This window comes from Heptranchias perlo, chromosome 2, assembly GCF_035084215.1.
Source record: "Heptranchias perlo isolate sHepPer1 chromosome 2, sHepPer1.hap1, whole genome shotgun sequence".
NCBI classification, from domain to species: Eukaryota; Metazoa; Chordata; class Chondrichthyes; order Hexanchiformes; family Hexanchidae; genus Heptranchias; species Heptranchias perlo.
This window is the reverse complement of record NC_090326.1, coordinates 106,216,224-106,237,969: the sequence shown is the minus strand read 5'-3', so window position 1 is coordinate 106,237,969 and position 21,746 is coordinate 106,216,224. Positions and strand designations below refer to the sequence as shown.

At 44.8% G+C, this 21,746-nt stretch overlaps 1 long non-coding RNA gene across 1 annotated transcript in view; it reads left to right on the top strand.

Annotated features, from left to right (window-relative positions):
* LOC137334152 (uncharacterized) overlaps window positions 1–19,638 on the top strand; it is a 59,097-nt gene extending 39,459 nt beyond the window's left edge. Inside the window, exons 4-5 of the long non-coding RNA XR_010966084.1 lie at window positions 12,716–12,798; window positions 19,268–19,638. This is a non-coding gene — a long non-coding RNA (uncharacterized lncRNA). The remainder of the gene's footprint in view (window positions 1–12,715; window positions 12,799–19,267) is intronic.
* The last annotated feature ends 2,108 nt before the right edge of the window (window positions 19,639–21,746 follow it).

The following is a 21,746-nucleotide window of genomic DNA, read 5'->3' as shown; positions in this document are numbered from 1 at the left end:
AAGATACAGTCCTTTTACCAATACAAAAGAAATTCAATTAGCTACAAAAATAGCATCATCTCATTCACTTTGTTTTCCTATAAACAACCAATTAGATTCTTGTTCCATTCCTCTGAAATTGCATACAATTATTGAAAAGTGTAAGTTTAGAAAAAAACATATCATTTACTGCAAGATGTTACTAATTGTAGCTCAAGTTTTAAATAGCAGTTGATACTAAAATAACAGATTTTCACTTGGCCCTGGGGATAAAGTGCCAGAGTATGCTGACATGCAATGTCATAGACATGAGATTAATTGCTGAGATTTCATACGTGACGAATATCAAGCTTCAGCTGGGACTGTTTGGGAAAGTGCCGAGCAGAGGTGAGTGATCTTCTCCCCTGAATAAGGGTGGGACAATCAGAGGATGAGGCACCCTGAACCATTTTACAGACTGGTATAGGCAGAAGGTTAGAAGCAAGTAGCCTGCCTATCCCACTAGCAGTGAAGTGGGAGATGAGGGCAGAGTCAAGTTTCATATAGAATATAAATAATAAATGGAATCAAATTTTCTGTATCTGATTGTCAGATGTTACAGCATTTTAGAAAGATAAAGATATCTGGTTATCACATATTGAAATAATATTGTTAAAAATATCACTTTCATAGGCACATATAGAAAAAACACATGCATTTAGTACCATATCACATCCTTAAGATGTCCCAAAACACTTGGATTACTTTGAATTGCAGTCACTGTTGTTAGGTAGGCAAATGCAGCAGCCAAGTGCCACAAAGAGCAAATGAATGACCAGATAATCTATTTTTCGTAGTATTAGTAGAGGAAGGAATATTGGCAAGGACACCAAGAGAATTCTATGGTCTTTAAAGACTGCCATGAGATATTTTATATCCACAGATAGTACTCCAGTTTAGCATCTCCTCCAATGGCAGCACCTCTGACGACGCAGTACTGCACTGGAGTGTCAGCCTAGATTATGTGCTCAAACCTATAGTGAGGCATGAACTCACAACATCCTGACTCCACAGTGAGAGTCATACAACTGAGCCAAACTGACATTGCAGAAAAGACTATATTCAGGAATCAACATTATTTATTTTTGATTGGTAGTTAGGTTGGGCCACATCCCCAAAGAATTTAGTAACCCAGGTATTAACATGTCAATAGAGATATTATGATTTGTGATATAATTCTACTTATTACCTCTTCAAACACTTTCAGAGATCAAAAAGTTTGTCACACAGGATGTCTCAGGGATTGATCCCATGACTATGACATAGCAAATCAGTATACTTGCACACCATGTGGTGGTGTTATTTACATAGGAAAAGTAATAGGCCATTCAGCCTCTCCAGCCTGTACTGCCATTCACTTAGATCATGGCTGATCTGTACCTCAACTCCATTTATCTGCCTTTGCTCCATATCCCTTGATACTGTTACCTAACAAAAATCTATCCATCTCAGTTTCGAATTTTTCAATTGACCTAGCCTTAACAGTTTTTTGAGGGACAGAGTTCCAGACTTCCACTATCCTTTGTGTGAAGAAGTGCTTCCTGACATCACCCCCTGTCTGGTTTAGCTCTAATTTTAGGGTTATTCCCCCTTGCTCTGGACTCCCCCGCCAGAGGAAATTGGTTCTCTCTATCTGCCCTATCAAATCCTTTAATCATCTTTAACACCTCAATTAGACCACTCCTTAATCTTACAAGCCTAGACTATGCAATCTGTCCTCATAATTCTTCCATGACTCACTTATGCTAAAGAACATGATTAAAATCATGGAACAAGAAAAGGCCATTCATCAGGCCTGCTTCTTCCATAGACCACATGCGATCTACCCTATTCTGGTTTTTAGCTCACTCATTTAATTTTCTGAGAGAAATTGCTCACCGAATTCCAAAGGTAATCAAGTAAAACTACACGATGTCCATCTATCCCTACTATTTGACCCTTGCTAGTTGTTTTTCACAAATTACATTTCCATGGTCCCAACACATTCTGTGGAATATTTGATTATCTCTCTCTCTCTCTACATCCATAAAATTTTCATCCTGTCTCTGACATGAACAGAGCTTATAGAACAGAGAGAAAGAAAGAAAATAGATAGATGCACACAATGCGATTGGTGAATACAGAGACAAGTTTGGAGCAAGCGGGATAAACCTGGGCTAATGAAACAAGGCAGGATGACAACCATAGGTGAGAAGTGATACACCTCAGCTAAAATCCAACTCATTTATATTTGGACTATGTTTAGTTTTTTGCACCGCTGAAATTTTCAGACAGCCAAAAACCATCTCAATTCTGAACAATTTCAGTCTAATTCGATCTTTGGTAACTACAAAGAATTTCAATTCATCAAAGTGCTAGACAGAGCTGTGAAGACAGTCAAAACAACTCTGCAAGCATAAGATTTTTTAATACAGCATTGTTATACATTAAAACGTACAAACATTGTGGGGTCGATTTTAAAATAGAGTGAGGGACTTGCCTACTCTTTTCTCACCCCGATCTGGCCAACTGAACAGAGATTTAACTAATAAAGAAGAAAATTGATTGACATTTGTGACAGACACGAAATGTACTGTATAGAGAATTGTAGGCCCCGATTTTAGAATGCAGGCGGGATGGCAGTGAGGGGGGGAGGTGGTGAATGGGTGGGTGGGTAACCCGACCAATAAAATATGTCCATTTCCCACGTGATTGCAATTGAATTGGTGCCACTTAACGTGGCTTCCGGGTTTGCTGTTGGAAAGCTGCGCAGCGGATGGACGGTGCATCCGCATCCCAGGCTGTCAGCTGGAGGAGCTCTATTTAAAGGGCCATTGCTCCAAAGACTTTCGCTGGAGTAAAGACCCAGAAACCACAAATGAGCAGCATGGGGCAAGACTATTCCAAGGTTTAGCGACGCCTCACTCCAGGTGCTACTGGATGGCGTGAGGAGGAGGGAAGTGTTTTACCCCAGAGGAAGTGCCCTGCCTCTGCCACCAAGGAGGCCTGGCTCGAGGTGGAGAGGAGGTCACCAGCAGCAGCATCATATCCCGGACCTGGATCCAGTACAGGAAGCGCTTCAATGACCTAACTAGGTCAGCCAAAGTGAGTACACTTATTGATTCTCTTACATTCCGTGTTCCACATCACTGCGCCCCCCCACCAAAACTCATTCTGCACTGCCAACACTACTCTATCACATCACTCCTCACACCCACTTCAGGCTCATCCTCAGCTTACCTGCATTTCCTCAGCACTTCCTCACCTCCCCATTAGTCACCCCACCACTACCACTCACCCCAATCCTCATCCAATGTGATGGTTCTGTCTCATATTCAACCTCTGATGCATCTCGTTCACAGTCAGCCTCACCCAAACCAATGCATTCATCAGTTGGCCACTTCACCATCACTCACTCACTCATGTCTGTTCTTTCTCCCCTTCTAGGAGGAGAGTGCAAAATGCATGCAAGAGGGTAAGGACTGGAGGGGGGCCACAACAAGTAGTGGTCCTCACAGACGTAGAGCAGGAGGCGCTGGAGATCAGCCATACCCTCGAGTGTCTGTCCGTCGGGGATGCCGAGACTGGCACCCCACAAACGTCTGGTGACACAACTTTAACATTCATCACACACAATATGAACTGATGTTAACATGCCTTGCCATCTTCAACACTTCAGTATGCTCATCGCGACATGACACATCTGTGATGATGCTTAATATTGCCTTCTGTTCTCTTACAGGCCCTTCAACGACCACAGTGACGGCAGAGGGCAATTCCTCAGAGGACCTGCCAGACTCTGAGGGTGCACCGTCAAATCTTAGTGAGCCATCCAGTAGCGCAGATGCTCAGACCTCGGTGGGTCCTAGTAGTCAGTTAGTTGGGTTGGCACCTGGTGAGTCACCACACACAAGTGAGCATGAGCAGACACTGGTGGCAGGGGCAGCTGTGGAGAGCCCACATTGTTGGGACCACTCCTCTCCGGGCTTTGCTCAGCTGGACATAGATGCTGAACCCTGGGGGCCATCCTTTAAAAGGAGAATGATTGAGGAACAGCAGCACATTTGCGAGGTATTGGAACAGGTGCCACGCGCACTCTCCACAATAGCGCAGAGGATGGGGGAGTCCAACTCCTGCATGAGTGGAATGGTGGCACAGGTACGTGAGGGAATCTCTGAGATGGTGTCGCAGGGACATGAGCAACTATCTGAGATAGTGTCGCAAGTAATTGCTGAAATGCCTGAGGTAGTGTTGCAGGTAAGTGCGGGAATGTCTGCGATGGAGAGAAGGCTAGTCTCCATTGAGCTTCAAGCACGGCTCACAAATGAGTCCAGTCAGGCCCTGACAACGGTGGTTCGGACCCAGGGTGAAAAACATTCTGCCACCTTAAACAGGCGAACAGATACTTTAGAAGTCGCCTTTCAACGCATCACACATGTCCACCACACTGTTCTCCAGCAGGGTGGTAGGAGTGATGTAGACCTGGCACAGGGGAGGGATGATGGCGAATGGGGACGTGGAAGTGGGGACGGCACTCAAAGCGCTCCCACGTCTCACCCTCAACCAGTACCCACAATACTGACTCCTCTCCAGGTGGCCAAGTCTGCCCCTTCGCAGGTGCAGGTGGAGCAGTCTTTGGTGGGGCCCTCACGGGCTCCAAAACCCAGAGGGTGTAGGCCAAAAGCATCTAATCGGTCAGGGCATGAGCAACCTGCCACTACCTCTGCTGCAGCCATAGGGGATGCACCACATAGAAGTAGTCGGAAGAAGAAGGCGAAGGTTTTGTAAGCACGAAGGGGATGAACAGATGGTCAGGTTTTTAATTTATATTTGTTTTTTGTTATAGTCACATTAAATGTTATGATTCTCACCACTACTGCCACACCTTGCCCATTCTTGACTGGCTTCTAGGAACCTTTCATGAGGTTCACCATGAATATTGACACTTGATGCCACCCATTGGGTCACATTACAGTGGGTATATGTGTAATTGCAGGACTGTTTTGTGCAGGGAAAGGTGGACGGGCTGGTGTGGGTGCTGCTCTTTCCAGGTGGTCTGAGGACTGGACTCTTCACACTTTCTAGTGTTAGGAGAACCGTTCACAAATCAGTAACTCCCTGGCCTCACCAGCAGCCAGGTGAGCTGCTGCTGTGCCCATAGGTTCCTCCTGCTCCTCCTTCTCTTCTTCCTTCTCCTCCTCCTCTTCTTCCTTCTCCTCCTCCTCCTCCTCCTCCTCCGCCTCCTCCTCTTCCTTCTCAATGTGGATGACAGATGTAGATGGGGCCTCCTCAAGAGGCACTCCTTTCCGGTGTGCCATGTTGTGCAGGGCACAACACACTACTATAATGCGTCCCACTCTCGCTGGTGTGTATTGAAGCACTCCCCCAGAACGATCAAGGCACCTAAATCGCATCTTGAGCAGCCCTATAGCATGCTCAATTGTCGACCTGGTGGTGATGTGGCTGTCGTTATATCGACGCTGTTGCTCGGTGATGGGGTTCCTCAGAGGTGTCATGAGCCACGTGTGCAGGGGGTATCCCCTGTCTCCGAGGATTCAGCCCTTAAGGGTGTTCGGTTCGTGGAAAAGGGGCGGAATGTTGGATTCCCTCAGAATGAAGGAATCGTGGCAGCTGCCAGGAATCTGGTGCACACGTGAAGGAATCTTTTGTGGTGGTGACAAATGAGCTGAGTGTTGATGGAGTGATAGCCCTTCCTGTTGGTGAACAGTCCTGGCTCGTGTAGAGGTGCTCGAATTGCTATATGGGTGCAATCGATTGCACCCTGCACCCGTGGGAAGCCAGCCACAGGGTGGAATCCCACTGCCCTCTTCGTCTGGCTGAGATCGTCCATGGGGAAATTGATGTACTGCGAGGTTCTGCGAAACAAGCCGTCAGTGACCTGCCTTATGCACTTGTGTGCAGACAACTGAGAGACCCCAGCGATGTCCCCGGTGGCACCCTGGAATGATCCAGAGGTGAAGAAGTTGAGGGCAGTGGTGACTTTGACAGCGATGGGTAATGAGATGCCGCCAGGCCCAGCCGGGAGCAGCTCGGCATGAAGGAGGCTGCAGATGTCTACGACCACCTGGCAACTCACTCTGAGCCTCCGTATGCACTGCTCCTCAGAGAGGTCCAGGAAGCTGAGCCTTGGTCTGTAGACTCTGTGGTGAGGGTCGTGCCTCCTGCGACGTCGCTCCCTCTGTTGTTGCCCTCTGTGCTCTTGTGCAGGTGCCTGTGGCACAGCACTGTGTTGTGGAGCTCCAAGTGGCAGAAGTGCACGCTCTGCCTGGTGAGGTTGGTGATGTTGCTTGTCCTCGGATGTAGTGGTGAATGCAGCCATGGCACTCCCCACCCTGATGGTGTGAGTTTGAGAGGGTCCGAAAAGTTGTCAAATATGTGTGAACAGAAGAATTGTGAGTGGAAATTTCAATGTAAACACAAAGATCTCGCAGCCAAAAGTTTGTGTGAAAGAACTGAGTGCCCTGCTGCAAGAACTCACCTTTTCTCCCCATCTGTCAAACAAGCATTTGAATGCCCTCCTGGCTGCTGGCTGAAACACGTCTGGTAGAACATGGAGTATTTCCCATAGCACGGGAAACACGCTGAGGATGTTTGAAAATCGGACCCCTGCCTCAGTGTGCACAAAATTAAGTACTTCAAGTACTTCAAGTATCTAAATAAGTCTCTTAACTGTCGTCCCGCCGGCTTTAATCGCCGGTGAGACTTACGCATTCGGGAGGCGCGCGCGCACCCAGACGCGCCAGTGGGGAACCCGGAAGTCTGCGGGTTGGAGCCGGGTTCTGAACCCGCTCAGGATTTCCCCAATTTTCAGAGCCCCCCTGCCCCCAACGCAGCCGCACTTGGATTCGAAAATCGAGCCCATAAAGTTTGTTACAACCCTGTAATATCCTGAGAAAGAAACCTCACCACAATTAGTCACCTTGTACTATATAACTGCAGTCTGAGTCATATGGCACCATTTGTGGCAGTCTACCATCCAATCAACTCTGCACCACAGACTTTCCTTAATACAGTAAGAAATTAAGCTTCTCCAAGGCCTTGAAGCCCTGCTGTTAGAGTCGCTTGGAGAGTTGATTCCATGCCAGATCCAGCCACACTCAAAGCAATTTGTAACATTACCCCTATATAACTGCATCAAGTCATTGAAGATTTTAATGTAGGTCCCTTATTAGCTAATAATTCCTGCTTGGTGAATTTCATTCAGCCGTTCTGTCTGCAGCATAGGTTGTATTTCATAGATGGAGTCTTGGAGGGTGTCCAACCTTCTGGTTGCAGAATGTAACTTTGCCAGTGTATATCTCCTCTACATGCACCTCATATCCATGATGATTATGACTGACACAGGTCGCTTCAATTTTCCTTCCTGTAATGGAACTGCTGCAATCTCTGTGCTCCTGTGCGGTTATTGCCTACAGATGTGTGGGTACAGGCTCTGCAATCTCTGTATAAGTATTTGTTGTGGTATCACCAGTGGAAATGTAAATATTAGATCAATAAGTTATCATAGGAAATGCAGGATAAATCATTACCACACAATTCCTTATAAGGAAGAGTTTCATTAATGACTTCTTTAGATGTTTGACTGTGATTATGGCCAGTCTTAGGTGATTGGACAGCCTAAATTTCTGCCTGCTGAATAAATCCAGAATATCTGAAAATGGTGCTCTGTGGGGCATTAGTAATAAAAGAAAGAACATCCTGCATTTATATAGCATCATTCATGTATTCAGGATGTCCCAAAGGACTTCACAGCCAGCTTATTACTTTTTAAAGTGTGGTCACTGATGTTTTGTCATCAAATACAGCAGCCAATCTGCATGTAGCAAGGTCGCACAAACAGCAATACAATCTTAATCTCAATCTGTTTTAGTGGTTTTGATTTGGGATTAATGTTGGCTAATTCTTTACTCCTCTTTGAAAAAGAGCCATGGGATCTGTTATATCCATCTGAACAGGCAAAGGGGGCCATGGTTTAACATTTCATCTAAAATAAAGCACCCCTAACAATGCAGCACTCCACTGTCAGCATGTACTTTGTGAAAGAAAAAGAAGAACTTGCATTCACATAGCACCTTCAGGACCTCAACACGTTCCAAAGCACTTTACATCCAATGAAGTACTTTTGAAGTGTAGTCGTTGTTATAATGTAGGAAACGCAGCAGACTATTTGCGCACATCAAGGACCCACAAACAGCAATGAGATATATGACCAGATAATTTGTTTTATTGATGTTGGTTGAGGGATAAATATTGGCCAGGACACCAGGGAAAACTCCCCTGCTCTTCTTCGAATAGTGCCATGAGATCTTTTAACGTGCATCTGAGAGGACAGACAGGGCCTCAGTTTAACGTCTCATCTGAAAAAACGCCACCTTCAACAGTGCAGCGCTCCCTCAATACTGCACTGAAGTGTCAGCCTAGATTTTGTGCTCACGTCCTGAAGTAGGGGTGGAACTGACAGCCTTACAACTCAGAAGTGAGAGTGACTGAGTCAAGCTGACACCATACACTTTTGGTGCAGAATTAGCACTGATAAACTATCTAAAGTACCTTTACGTTTGTCCAAAAATAAGCTCTTTTATAATGCATTTCTAGCTATATGTAAGATCAACAAAGAAGGCATCATAAAGTCCAAAGTAAAGAGTTGTATATCTTTTGAAGCATTGACTTTCTGAGGAATGATAACGTAGATGTAAGATTAGAGTTAACAGCATTATCAAAAAGCTTGTGAGAATAACCACACTGTTCAGTCAAGTGTAGGAATTCCAATGCAGCAAATTTATGGAATGCCTGTTTAGATATCCTTGATTTAATACTGTTGATATAGTCACAAATTCTTCTCTTGCCTTTCTCAGAAACAAAAGATGTCCATTGTCAAATAAATTACTTAGGTCCATGTGTTTCTAATTTTGTGGTTTATCATTGGGGAAGGGTGGTAAGTTAATATTGGAAAACTACAGACTGCCAATTGTTGTATAAATATATTTATTATGCTTCAAATAACCAGTCAAAGAAAACAGATGCTACATAATGAACTGAACAGTTGAGTGATCTTTTGCACAGTTCATCAAAAATACTAATAGGATCAGCAAATCATCTTAAGAATGATAGTCCAGCTATTTTTTTCTGTTTTTAAAAGAAAAAGTTATGTAAAGCCCAAGAAAAAATTGTTTGATTCTGTAACTAAACTCAAGGTCATTCCCTGTAATATTTTTGTCGAACTGTCCCCTTCCCCAAAGTAAATTTAATCAAGCTGGAGAATTTCAACTCTTCAGGTACTGAATTTCCTTTCCATTATTTGCTGGCATAAATATATATATATTAGTCAATTATCCTTGGCATTGCATATGGGGAATAAAGAACAAGAGCACTTTTCAGATCAAGCACGGATAGAGGGCGGGGAAATAATTGAACCAAAGCAGCAATGGGGAGAGTAGGCAGATGGGAGAGTGAAAGAGGAGATGAGGGGGGAAGAAGGAGAGCGTGAGAAAGTAACAGGTAGGATGAGTGGAAATTGGGTGGGAAGGTGAGAGGGAGTGGAGAGGGGGAAAAGAGGGTAGAAGAGATGGGGAAAGGCAGAGGCAGAAAGAGAGAGAGGAGGGGAGAGGGTGAGGACAGGAAGGGGGACTGGGAACAAGATGAGGGTGAGAGGAGAGCAGGGTGGAGAGGAAGAAAGGAGAGAAGGGAAGGAGAGAGGGGAGGAAGGGATGGGGTGAGGAGGAGGGGAGGGGAGACAAAAGGGGCAGGACGAGAGGGGGAGAGAAGAGGTTAAAGATGTGAGGGGCAGAAGGGAGGAAAAGATGGGAGAGAGACAGGTTGGGAGAAAGAGAGGATGGGGAAGATGAGAGTGGGAGAGAAGGGAGAGGTATTGGAGGGTGAAAGGAAGTGCAAGAGGAAGATCGGGAGGGGGCTGCTGAGAAGGGAGAAAGGAGAGAGAAGAGAAAAGGAGGACAGGAGGATGGGGATCTCTTGGGGGACATTTCATTTCATGGGGAGGGATATGCTTATGAGTTTGTTTCAGCGAAACGGGCAGCTGGAATGCAGGGTTAGCCTCAGGAGTGCGGTTATTGGAGTACGCATTTTACCTCCTCTGTGGGTGGTAAGGGGGGAGAGGGTACTGGGATATGAATTGTGCTTCAGCAGGAGGAAGGGGTTTTGGTGTTTTTTCAATAGTTAGTTATTTATTTTTGCTTTAGTTGATCCTGTCAGATAGCATTATGTCACGACATCATCTACAGGTGCAATACCTTTGGAATGTTGCGTTGATGCACCTTTTTTTAATATATAATAGATACTAGGCAACCCCCATTACATTACAACAGGTAGTTAAGACCAAATTGAATTTTCCTGGTAAATCAGGGTTGGAGCGTGGAAGGCAATTGAACCAATGCGGGGGCATGGGGAGGGGAAATGAGGAGGGAGTGGGAGAGGGTGAAAAGAAGGAAGGTCGAGAGATGAGGAGGGAAAGGTGAAGGAGAGGGATCGGGAGCCAATGTTGCTCATCAAGAACAGGGATAATTGCTGACTGGAACATGCTGCAGCCTATGATATGGGCAGTAGAGCTTTGGATGAGCTGACAGTTATGGAGGGTAGAAGATGGGAGGCCAACCAGAGGAGCATTGGAATAGTCGGATAGGGAGGTGACAAAGTCATAAAGGTTTTAGTAGCAGATGGGCTGAGGCAGGGGTGGAAGTGGGTGATGTTACGGAGGTGGAAGTAGGTGGTCTGTGCAATGGAGAAGATATGGGGTTGGAAGTTCAGCTCAGGGTTGAATACATTGCTGAGGTTGTAAACAGTCTCGTTCAACCTGAGCCAATGGCCGAGAGGAGGATAGAATCAGTGGCAAGGGTGAGGAGTTTGTGACGGGGGCCAAAGATGATGGCAGATTTAAAACTGGATGTCAGACAAGTAGTCGGACAACACAGAGGCAGTGGAGGGGTCATGGCAGGCGGTGAAGAGGTAGAGTTGGATGTCATCAGTATACATGTGGAAGCTGACCCCATCTCTTTGCATGATGTTGCCGAGGGACAACATGAAGATGAGGAAGAGGAAGAGACCAAGGATAGTTGCTTGGGGGATATCAGAGGTAATGGTGCAAGGGTGGAAAGAGAAGCCATTGCTGGAGATGCTTTGGCTGTGATTGTATATGTAAGAGTGGAGAGAAAGGGAGGACAGGAGGATATAAGAATGGATCCAAGTGAGGGCAATCCCACTGAGCTGGACATTGAGGAGAGGTGTTAGAGAAGGATGGTGTGATTGACCTTATAAAAGGCTGCGTGGAGATTGAGGAGGATGAGGAAAAAATAGTGCAGTATGGTCAAGGGCTCAGATGGAGTAATTTGTGACTTTGATTAGGGCCATTTCAGTTGCATGGCGGGGGGAAATCTGATTGGAGAGATTCAAACATGGAGTTGCAGGAAAAATGGACTTGGATTTGGAAGGTGACAATGCATTCAAGAACATTGGAGAGACTTCTCCCACTGAATTTAAAAGCCTCCTTAAAGCCTATCTTTTGATTATGTTTTCAGTCATTTTTCCCAGCTCAGCTACTCGTGCTCAGTGTCCATTTCTTCTATGTGATGTGGCTTGGGGTGTCTACTACATTGAAGGTGCTATATAAATGCAGCTTGTTGTTGTTAATATTGGGATACTGAATGATTCTGTAACTTTTATTTGGTAAACCTAGCAAATCTTCTCCCATCCATTTAGTAAACTTTCCCTCTTCTCCCTCATCCCTGCCACTTCACCATAAATAATCTGACTTTCCCTCCCTTACTGTTTCTATAAGCTGTATAAGAAAACATGCTGTAGCTGTTGCAAAAACAAATTGAGACAGGTTATTAACATCTCATGCATTTAGAAACTTGGAGAATAACAGAGCGTCACAACAACAACAACAACAACAACTTGTATTTATGTTGCACCTTTAATGTGGTAAAACATTCCAATAACACAGGAGCGTTATGAAACAAAATTTGACATTGAGCCACATAAGGAGATATTAGGACAAGTGACTGGTCAAAGAGGTATGTTTTAAAGAGCCTCTTAAAGGAGGAGAGAGAGGTAGAGAGGCGGAGAGGTTTAGGGAGAGAATTCCAGAGCTTAGAGTCTAAGCAGCTGAAGGCACGGGGGAGCAATGAAAATCAGGGATAGACAAGAGGCCAGAACTGGAGGAGTGCAGAGATCTCAAAGGGTTGTAGGGCTGGAGGAGGTTACAGAGATAGGGAGGGGCTAGGCCATGGAAGGATTTGAAAACAAGGATGAGAATTTTAAAATCAAGGCGTTGACAAACTGGAAGCCAATGTAAGTAAGTGAGCACAGGGGTGATGGGTGAAAGGGACTTGGTGTGAATTGGGATATGGGCAGCATAACACAGAGAAAATAGTATATTTAAAATTCTCATATTTGTCCTACAACTGAAGATCTGTTCAAAGCAAAGTCAGGAACTAAATAGAAAAATGGCAAAATCTTCTGTTCTTACAGTTAAAAAAAATCCAAACCAGCTTCCTCTTTAACAGATACATAGTTCAGAACAGGATTTTGTTTGCAAGAAACTATTGAAATGTATTATTTTTAATTTATAAAGGGTTAGGTTTCCCTTTAACAGAGACCTGTCTGGGTCATAACAGTCTGAGTCATTTTTACAAACTTGCAGCAGTGTAATAAATCAAAAATGCATTTCTCCTTTCTTGTTTAGACAGCTGCCTTTACCTGTATCAAAGACAAGGTACCTGGTTATCAAGTTATACCTTGTTGCTATGCACTGCTTAGGCATAACAGGTAGGTGGTCTTTTTACTGAGAACAAAGCTTTACTTGTTTTTGGTACTCACTAGTTGATATTTTCAGGATGTTTAGTCATTCTGTTTTATTAGTCATGGTGAAATTTCACAATGTGGTTATTCATCTCCCTCAAGAGATTAAGTAAATTGGAACATGACAATGGCAGTGCAAATTGTACATGGGTTGTTAGAAGAAGCAGGCTCAATGGTGCAAATGGCTTTTGTCATTCCACACTTCCTTTGATTGCTCCAAGGAAAGTAATTATAGGTAAAATTGTGAATGTTTTTTTTCTTAAGTCAATGACACAATAGCTGTGGCATTAAAAGCAGTTCCCAGAGATTTCCTGATGGAGTAATCCCAACAGGTTGTGTGGTACTGAGTCATATAAATTCTATCCCTGAGTTAGCCAACCTCAGCCAGTGGGGTGCTACAACTGTCTTTAATGTTCCCAGGCTAAGCCGGATCTTAACTGCTATCCAGAGACCCCTGTACTGGAAAGCATGGTTGTTTAGATCAGATGTAGTGTTATAGCCCCTAATAGTATCATGACACACTGACATTCACTATCTAGGTCCTCAGTTAAAGTCCCCATCTCCTTCAAATCTGCCATCATCAATTCCCTCCTCAAAAAACCTACCCTTGATGCCTCTGTCCTCTGTACAGCCCCATCTCCAACCTCACTTCCCCCTCCAAAGTCTTTGAACATGTTGTCATCTCCCAAATCTGTGCCCATTCTTTCCCGCTGCTCCATGTTTGAACTCTCCAATCAGATTTCTGCCCCTGCCACAGCACTGAAATGGCCCATCCTTTGTGACTGTGACCATGGCAAACTGTCCCTCCTCACCTTCTCGACCTGGCTGCAGCCTTTGACACAGTTGACCACACCATCCTCCTCCAACGCCTCTCCTCTGTCATTCAGCAGGGTGGGACTGCCCTCGCCAGGTTCTATTCCTATGTAAAGCAAAATACTGCGGATACTGAAAATCTGTTATAAAAATAGAAAATGTTGGAAATACTCAGCAAGTCAGGCAGCATCTATGGAGAAAGAAATAGAATTAAAGTTTCAGGTCGATGACCTATCGTCAGAACTGGAAGAAGTTAATGATTTAACAGTTTTTAAGCAAGTACAGAGCCAGGCAAAGGGGGCTGGGGTGGGGGTGGGGGGGGGTGGGGGCAGGAAGGAACTAAACGGCAAGGTCTGTGATAGGGTGGAGGGCAGGAGTGATTAAATGACAAAAGGGATGATGGTGCAAGGTAAGAGGGGTGGTGATGGGACAAGTTAAGAAACAAAAGATGGGTCTGGAGGAGGTGTAAAAGTAGCAACAGTAGAACCATTAGCAGCACTGGCTGTCCGATAAAATGGGAGCAATGGTTATGATCTGAAGTTATTGAAATCAATGTCGAATCCGGAATGTTGTAAAGTGCCTAATCGAAAGATGAGGTGCTGTTCCTCAAACTTCCGTTGAACTTCATTAGAAAAGTGTAGCAAGCCGAGGATAGAGGTCAGAGTAGGAGTGGGATGGGCCATTAAAGTGGCAAGTGACCGGAAGGTCAGGGCCACATGGAGGATGATACATTAAATGTGGAGGCTGGTGGGGTGAGGACAAGGGGGACCCTATCCCTGGGAGGGAGGGGAAGGGGTGAGGGCAGAAGTGCAGGAAATGGGACGGACACGGTTGAGGGCTCTGTCAACTACAATGCAGGGGAATCCTTGGTTGAGGAAAAAGGAAGACATATCGGAAGCACTGGTATGGAAGGTGACATTGTCAGAACCGATGCAACAGAGACAGAGAAACTGGGAGAATGGAATAGAATCCTTACAGGAAGCGGGGTGGGTGGAAGTGTAATCAAGGTAGCTGTGAGAGTCAGTGGGCTTATAATAGATATTGGTTGACAGCCTATCCCCAGAAATAGAGATAGAGAAGTCGAGGAAGGGAAGGGAAGAGTCGGAGATGAACCATATAAAGGCGAGGGAAGGGTGGAAATTGGAAGTAAAGTTGACGAAATTTTCCTGTTCAGGGCGAGAGCAGGAAACGGCATGATACAGTCATCGGTGTACCAGAAAAAGAGGGAGGAGACCCAAGTAGGATCGGAACAAAGAATGTTCCATGTATCCCACAAAAAGGCAAGCATAGACAGGACCCATACTGGTTCCCATAGCGACACCTTTTATTTGGAGGAAGTGAGTGGAGTCAAAGGAGAAGTTGTTCAAAGTAAGAACAAGTTCAGCCAGGCGAAGGAGAGTGGTGGTGGATGGGGACTGGTTGGGCCTCCGTTCAAGCAAGAAGCGGAGGCCATCCTGATGGGGGATGAAGGTGTAGAGGGACTGGTTGACCATAGTGAAAAGGAAACGGTTAGGGCCGGGAAACTGGAAACTGTTAAAGTGAGTCAATGTTGATTTCTATAACTTCAGATCATAACCACTGCTCCCATTTTTTCAGACAGCAGGAGCTGGTAGTGATTCTGCTGTTGCCATTTACAGCTCCTCTAGATCCATCTTTTCTTTCTTTACTTGTCCCACAACCACCCTCCTTGCCTTGCACCATCATCCCTTTTGTCATGTGATCACTCCTGCCCTCCACCTTATCACCGACTTTCCCTTTTGTTCTTTCCTCCCCTCCCCTTTCTCCGCGCCCCCCCCCCCCTTTCCTTGACATCTTCCAGTTCTTACGAAAGGTCATCCACCTGAAATGTTAACTCTATTTCTCTCTCCACAGATGCTGCCTGACTTGCTGAGTATTTCCAACATTTGCTGTTTTTATTCCATTCCTATCGATCCCGTCATAGCCAGAGAATCACCTGCAAAGGCTTTTCTCTTTGATCCGGCACCGTAACCTTTGGAGTCTCCCAAAGATCTATCCTTGGTCCCCTCCGATTTCTCATCTATATGTTGCCCCTCAGTGACATCATCTGAAAATAGAATGTCAGGATCCACATGTACATTGACGACACCCAGCTCAACCTCACTAGCACATCTCTTGATCCCTCCACTGCCTCTGATTTGTCAGGCTGTTTGTCTGACATCCAGTACTGGATGAACAGAAATTTTTTCCAACTAACTATTAGGAAGACCGAAGCCATTGTACTCGGTACCTGCCACAAACTCTGTTCCCTAGCCATCGACTCCATCCCTCTCCCTGGCCACTGTCTGAGGCTGAACCAGACTGTTCACAAGCTTGGCATTCTATTTGATCCTGAGATGAGCTTCCAGCCACATATCCGTTCCATCACCAAAAACGACTACTTCCACCTTTGTAACATCGCCCGTCTCTGTCCCTGCCTCAGCTCATCTGCTGAAACCCTCATTCATGCCTTTGTTACCTCTAGACTTGACTATTACAATGCTCTCCTGGCCAGCTTCCCATCTTCCACCCTCCATAAACATGAGCTCATCCAAAACTCTGCTGCCTATATCCTATCTCGCATGAAGTCATATCTGTAAGCTCATGGTCCGGCATATTCCTCACTCTACCATTATCAACAAGCCAGGGGATCAACCCTGGTTCAATGAGGAGTGTAGCCGAGCATGCCAGGAGCAGCACCAGGTGTACCTAAAAATGAGGTGTCAATCTGGTGAAGCTACAACACAGGACTACATGCATGCTAAACAGCAGAAGCAACATGCTATAGACAGAGCTAAGTGATTCCACAAGCAACAGATCAGATCAAAGCTCTGCAGTCCTGTCACATCCAGTCGTGAATGGTGGTGGACAATTAAACAACTAACGGGAGGAGGAGGCTCTGTAAACATCCCCATCCTCAATGATGGCAGAGTCCAGCACGTGAGTGCAAAAGACAAGGCTGAAGCGTTTGCAACCATCTTCAGCCAGAAGTGCCGAGGAGATGATCCATCTCAGTCTCCTCCCGATATCCCCACCTTCACAGAAGCCAATCTTCAACCAATTCAATTCACTCCATGTGATATCAAGAAATGGCTGGATACAACAAAGGTTATGGGCTGTAGTGCTGAGGGCTTGTGCTCCAGAACTAGCTGCACCTCCAGCCAAGCTGTTCCAGTACAGCTACAACACTGGGATCTACGTGACAATGTGGAAAATTGCCCAGGTATGCCCTGTCCACAAAAAGCAGGACAAATCCAATCCGGCCAATTACCGCCCCATCAGTCTACTCTCAATCATCAGTAAAGTGATGGAAGGTGTCGTTGACAGTGCTATCAAGTGGCACTTACTCACCAATAACCTACTCACCGATGCTCAGTTTGGGTTCCGTCAGGAACACTCGGCTCCAGAGCTCACTACAGCCTTGGTCCAAACATAGACAAGGGTACGGTAGCGTAGTGGTTATGTTACTGGGCTAGTAATCCAGAGGCCTGGACTAAAATCCAGAGTCACGAGTTCAAATCCCGCCACGGCGGCTAGCGAATTTAAATTCAATTAATTAAATAAAAATCTGGAATTAAAATACTAATATCAGTAATGATAGCCATGAAACTACCGGATTGTTGTAAAAACCCATCTGGTTCACTAATGTCCTTTAGGGAAGGAAACCTGCCATCCTTACCCGGTCTGGCCTATATGTGAGTCCAGACTCACAGCAATGTGGTTGAGTCTTAATTGCCCTCTGAAATGGCCTAGCAAGCCACTCAGTTGTAAAAAAAAATCTCGCTAGGGATGGGCAATAAATGCCGGCCTTGCCAGCGACGCCCACATACCGTGAACAAATAAAAAAAAAGAGCTGAATTCCAGAGGTGAGGTGAGAGCAACTGCCCTTGACATCAAGGCAGCATTTGACCGCATTTGACCGCGTGTGGCGCCAAGGAGCCCTAGTAAAATTGAAGTCAATGGGAATCAGGGGTAATCTCTCCAGTGGCTGGAGTCATACCTAGCACAAAGGAAGATGGTAGTGGTTGTTGGAGGCCAATCATCTCAGCCCCAGGACATTGCAGCAGGAGTTCCTCAGGGCAGTGTCCTAGGCCCAACCATCTTCAGCTGCTTCATCAATGACCTTCCCTCCATCATAAGGTCAGAAATGGGGATGTTCGCTGATGATTGCACATTTGCAACCCCTCAGATAATGAAGCAGTCCGTGCCCGCATGCAGCTAAGACCTGGACAACATCCAGGCTTGGGCTGATAAGTACCAGGCAATGACAATCTCCAACAAGAGAGAGTCTAACCACCTCCCTTTCACAGTGAATGATTCATCTCCTGACTCCCCAAAGCCTTTCCACCATCTACAAGGCACAAGTCCACTTGCTTGGATGAGTGCAGCGCCAACAACACTCAAGAAGCTCGACACCATCCAGGACAAAGCAGCCCGCTTGATTGGCACTCCCTTCACCACCGGCGCACTGTGGCTGCAGCGTGTACCATCATACAGGATGCACTGCAGCAACTCGCCAAGGCTTCTTCGACAGCACCTCCCAAACCTGCGACCTCTACCACCTAGAAAGGCAAGGGCAGCAGGCCACATGGGAACAACACCACCTGCACGTTCCCCTCCAAGTCACATACCATCCTGACTTGGAAATATATCGGCGTTCCTTCATCGTCGCTGGGTCAAAATCCTGGAACTCCCTTCCTAACAGCACTGTGGGAGAACCTTCACCTGGCGATTCAAGAAGACGGCTCACCACCACCTTGTCAAGGGCAATTAGGGATGGGCAATAAATGCTGGCCTTGCCAGCTACGCCCACATCCCATGATCGAATAAAAAAATGTCCCATTCACCCATCACCCCTGTGCTCACTGACCTATATTGGCTCCTGGTCCAGAAATGCCTCAATTTTAAAATTCTCATCCTAATTTTCAAATCCCTCCATGGCCTCGCCCCTCCCTATCTCTGTAACCTCCTCCAGCCCTAAAACCCTCCGAGATGTCTGTGCCCCTCCAATTCTGGCCTTTTGTGCATCCCCAATTTTAATCACTCCACCATTGGCCGCCGTGCCTTCAGCTGCCTAGGCCCTAAGCTTTGGAATTCTCTCCCTAGAGCTCTCTGCCTCTCAACCTCTCGTCCTTTAAGACCCTCCTTAAAACCTACCTCTTTTACCAAGCTTTTGGTCACCTGTCCTGATATCTCCTTATGTGGCTTGGTGTCAAATTTTGTTTCATAATGCTCCTGTGAAGCGCCTTGGGACATTTTACTATGTTAAAGGCACTATATAAATGCAAATTGCTGTTGTTGTAGACTCACACATGAGGTAGCAGAGTGCTGCTCGTGCTTGTGGAACTGTATCTTAGTGTGAATCACTGTCTTAGGAGAGGGTCCAAAAGGAAAACAAAACCAAAGGAGCTAAAGAAAACAAAACAATGATGTAAGTTTGCAGAAAATACTAAATCAAGTTAATTATAGGGACAATTTCATCATAAAACTAAGTTACAAAGCTTTCTATTTTGTTAAATAAACATCGGCACACTGATGTAATTTGTTTTGCAAAATATCACCATGTCACCCTGACATCATCATGTGACATTTTCACTTTGTTGTTGTATTTATTTGACCTTTGCAGGATCTGGAACATTAAATTGTGACCGTAAGACACCGGGGTAGAAGTTCAAACTTGAAACAGGAAATTAGGACCGATATAGAACGTTTTCCTCACACACAGATCAACATGTGGAATGGACTTGTGGGTATTGCAGTGGAAGTAAATACTCTGGAATCACTTAGCAGCTGGATACTAAGATAAGGAGGGACTATTGGGCCTTTCTGGGTGGATAAGCTAAGATGGCTTTTGTAGCCTGCCCCACCTGTATCGATCTTGTGGTCTTGTAAGTGGTGACAATACTTTAATGACATCTGTTATCCTGGTGAAAGGCCTCATTAATTGTAAAATTATCCAGTCGCACCTTGGTATGTCTGTTTTAATTTGATAAAATAATAAAAAATGTGTTGTTGTATAGCTATCCAATTACCATTAATTTCCAATTTATTAACATGCCTTGAAGTAAATCTGTCCTTTGAAGGCCTCAGTGTTGCTAAGAAATTATTTGAAGGATGATTGTTATTTATTAACTTCGGTCTGTCACTTTAATCTATGCAGTGGTATTTCATTATTTAATCCTTTCTCACTTTGTAATTTTCCATATAGGCAAGCTTCTCTGTCAGAATTCACAGTGAACATACAACCACACTTAAAATGTCACGTAAATCAAAAACGTATGTTGCTGAGATAAAACTACAATTGAAGCAAAATACCATAAGCAAATCTAAGTCTACCTGCAGTTCATAGAATTGATAGGCTTCATTGCTCCATGATAAAAAGTTAAAGAATGCATGCTATCAAAAACTCTTTGAAATATTTGAGCAGACTGATGGTTATCAATGGTTTTAGAAATAGAAGCAGAGGGTAGGCACCAACCTTACAGAAGGCTCTGGTGCTGTAGTTCCTGTCGAGATATTACTGTGTTGACTAGATGGGAAATATTTTAAAAATGGAACAAGAAAAGTCAATTTTCCTAATGAAGGCTGTTCCTTCTGCAGACTGCATACAGCTTGCCTATCTTTAGGGCAAGTGATTTATTGCAACCAGTGCTTTGTCATCACTCAGATCTCAGCAATTTCACTGCCTCTGGGACTTGTTATGCAAAATTGCAGTGCCCAGGCAGCTACGTGCAGTAAGTATAGGGATTTATGGGGCTTGTTGTGGGATGTCACTGCATGAAATCACTTGTTCTACTTGCAATGACTCTGCCTCATTTATCTATCTCTTGAGGGTGGTGACTAATCACAGGTTTTGAAAAAAAAACCTCAACTTTGTAATGTTCTCCCTGCTATCCAAAGACAACTCCATTATAATCCACGTTATTCATAATCCTGACTTGTTGCATTCTACAGATCCCATCACCATTACCCCAGCAGGGATTTAAGCACTTCTTAAAGGAGTTGGTGTCAATTCTTATAACTTTCAATCCCATTTTTAATCAGATCTTTATTCATCTATTTTTTTAATATCAGTTAATAAATATAGCATTAACTTCTTTTGCTGGGAGCCTGTTTCATGTATTTATAACTCTGCAGAGGAAAAACATCTCGGTCTGGAATTTCGTCCGTGGACGCAACCCGGAAGTTTTACCCAAAAATGCGCCCATTCCCGCAACCATTCTGCCGATGTCAAATTACGCTCAAATTTCCTGTGAATCTCATTAGAAGACGTCTGAACATAAAATGGGCAGAAATCAGCACAGACAATTGAGGTCTAAGGAAAGCATTGAACTCACACCATATATTTCTTCTTCAAATATAAAAATTAAAGTTTCAACTCATTTAACCATCATTCATGCACATTAACACAGCATGTTTAAGAACCTGCGATCTGGGAAGCTTTTCAATTTTTAATGTGACTTATACTGATACCATAAAAATACATTCAAAGAATCCGAAATACAGTGCAGGTCTCAGTGAGGATAAAACAACACTAAAAAATGGCAAAAAAACCCACCAGAAAAATAACATTGTTTTCTGCTGAGCCTGGAAATCTGGTTGCAATTTGAAGAGAGCCTCTGAGAAGTGCAATTGAAGGTAACTTAAGTAGAAGGCTCTGTAACCTGGGGGCAGAGCCAGTTTTATGGACGGATATGCGCTCGGGTGGAGGTAGCGATAGACGATCGTAAACGATCGAGGAGATTTGGGCGTATTGTAACTCACTTACGCCCCAAGATTCTGCGATCTTTGAGATCACATATTTGATTTGTGCCCATCTTGCACACGTCTCTGGGTGTAAATATGCAGGAAATTTCAGGCCCTAAGCTCTAATTTTGCTTTAACTGCCTACAAAAATATTTAGGTCAAAAAATTAGCAGTCCTACAATGCAGCATCGATTTGGCAAATATGGGGAACTGGGTTTGGAATCTCATTTCTGGATTCAAAACCAGCCTAGGCTGCCTAACATTTACCTCTGTTTGCTGACTATGTGAAATGAGATTGGGCAGTCTCAGTCCAGCTTTTAGTTTCCACAGGTCTACTTCAAAAATTCACTCACAGAGGA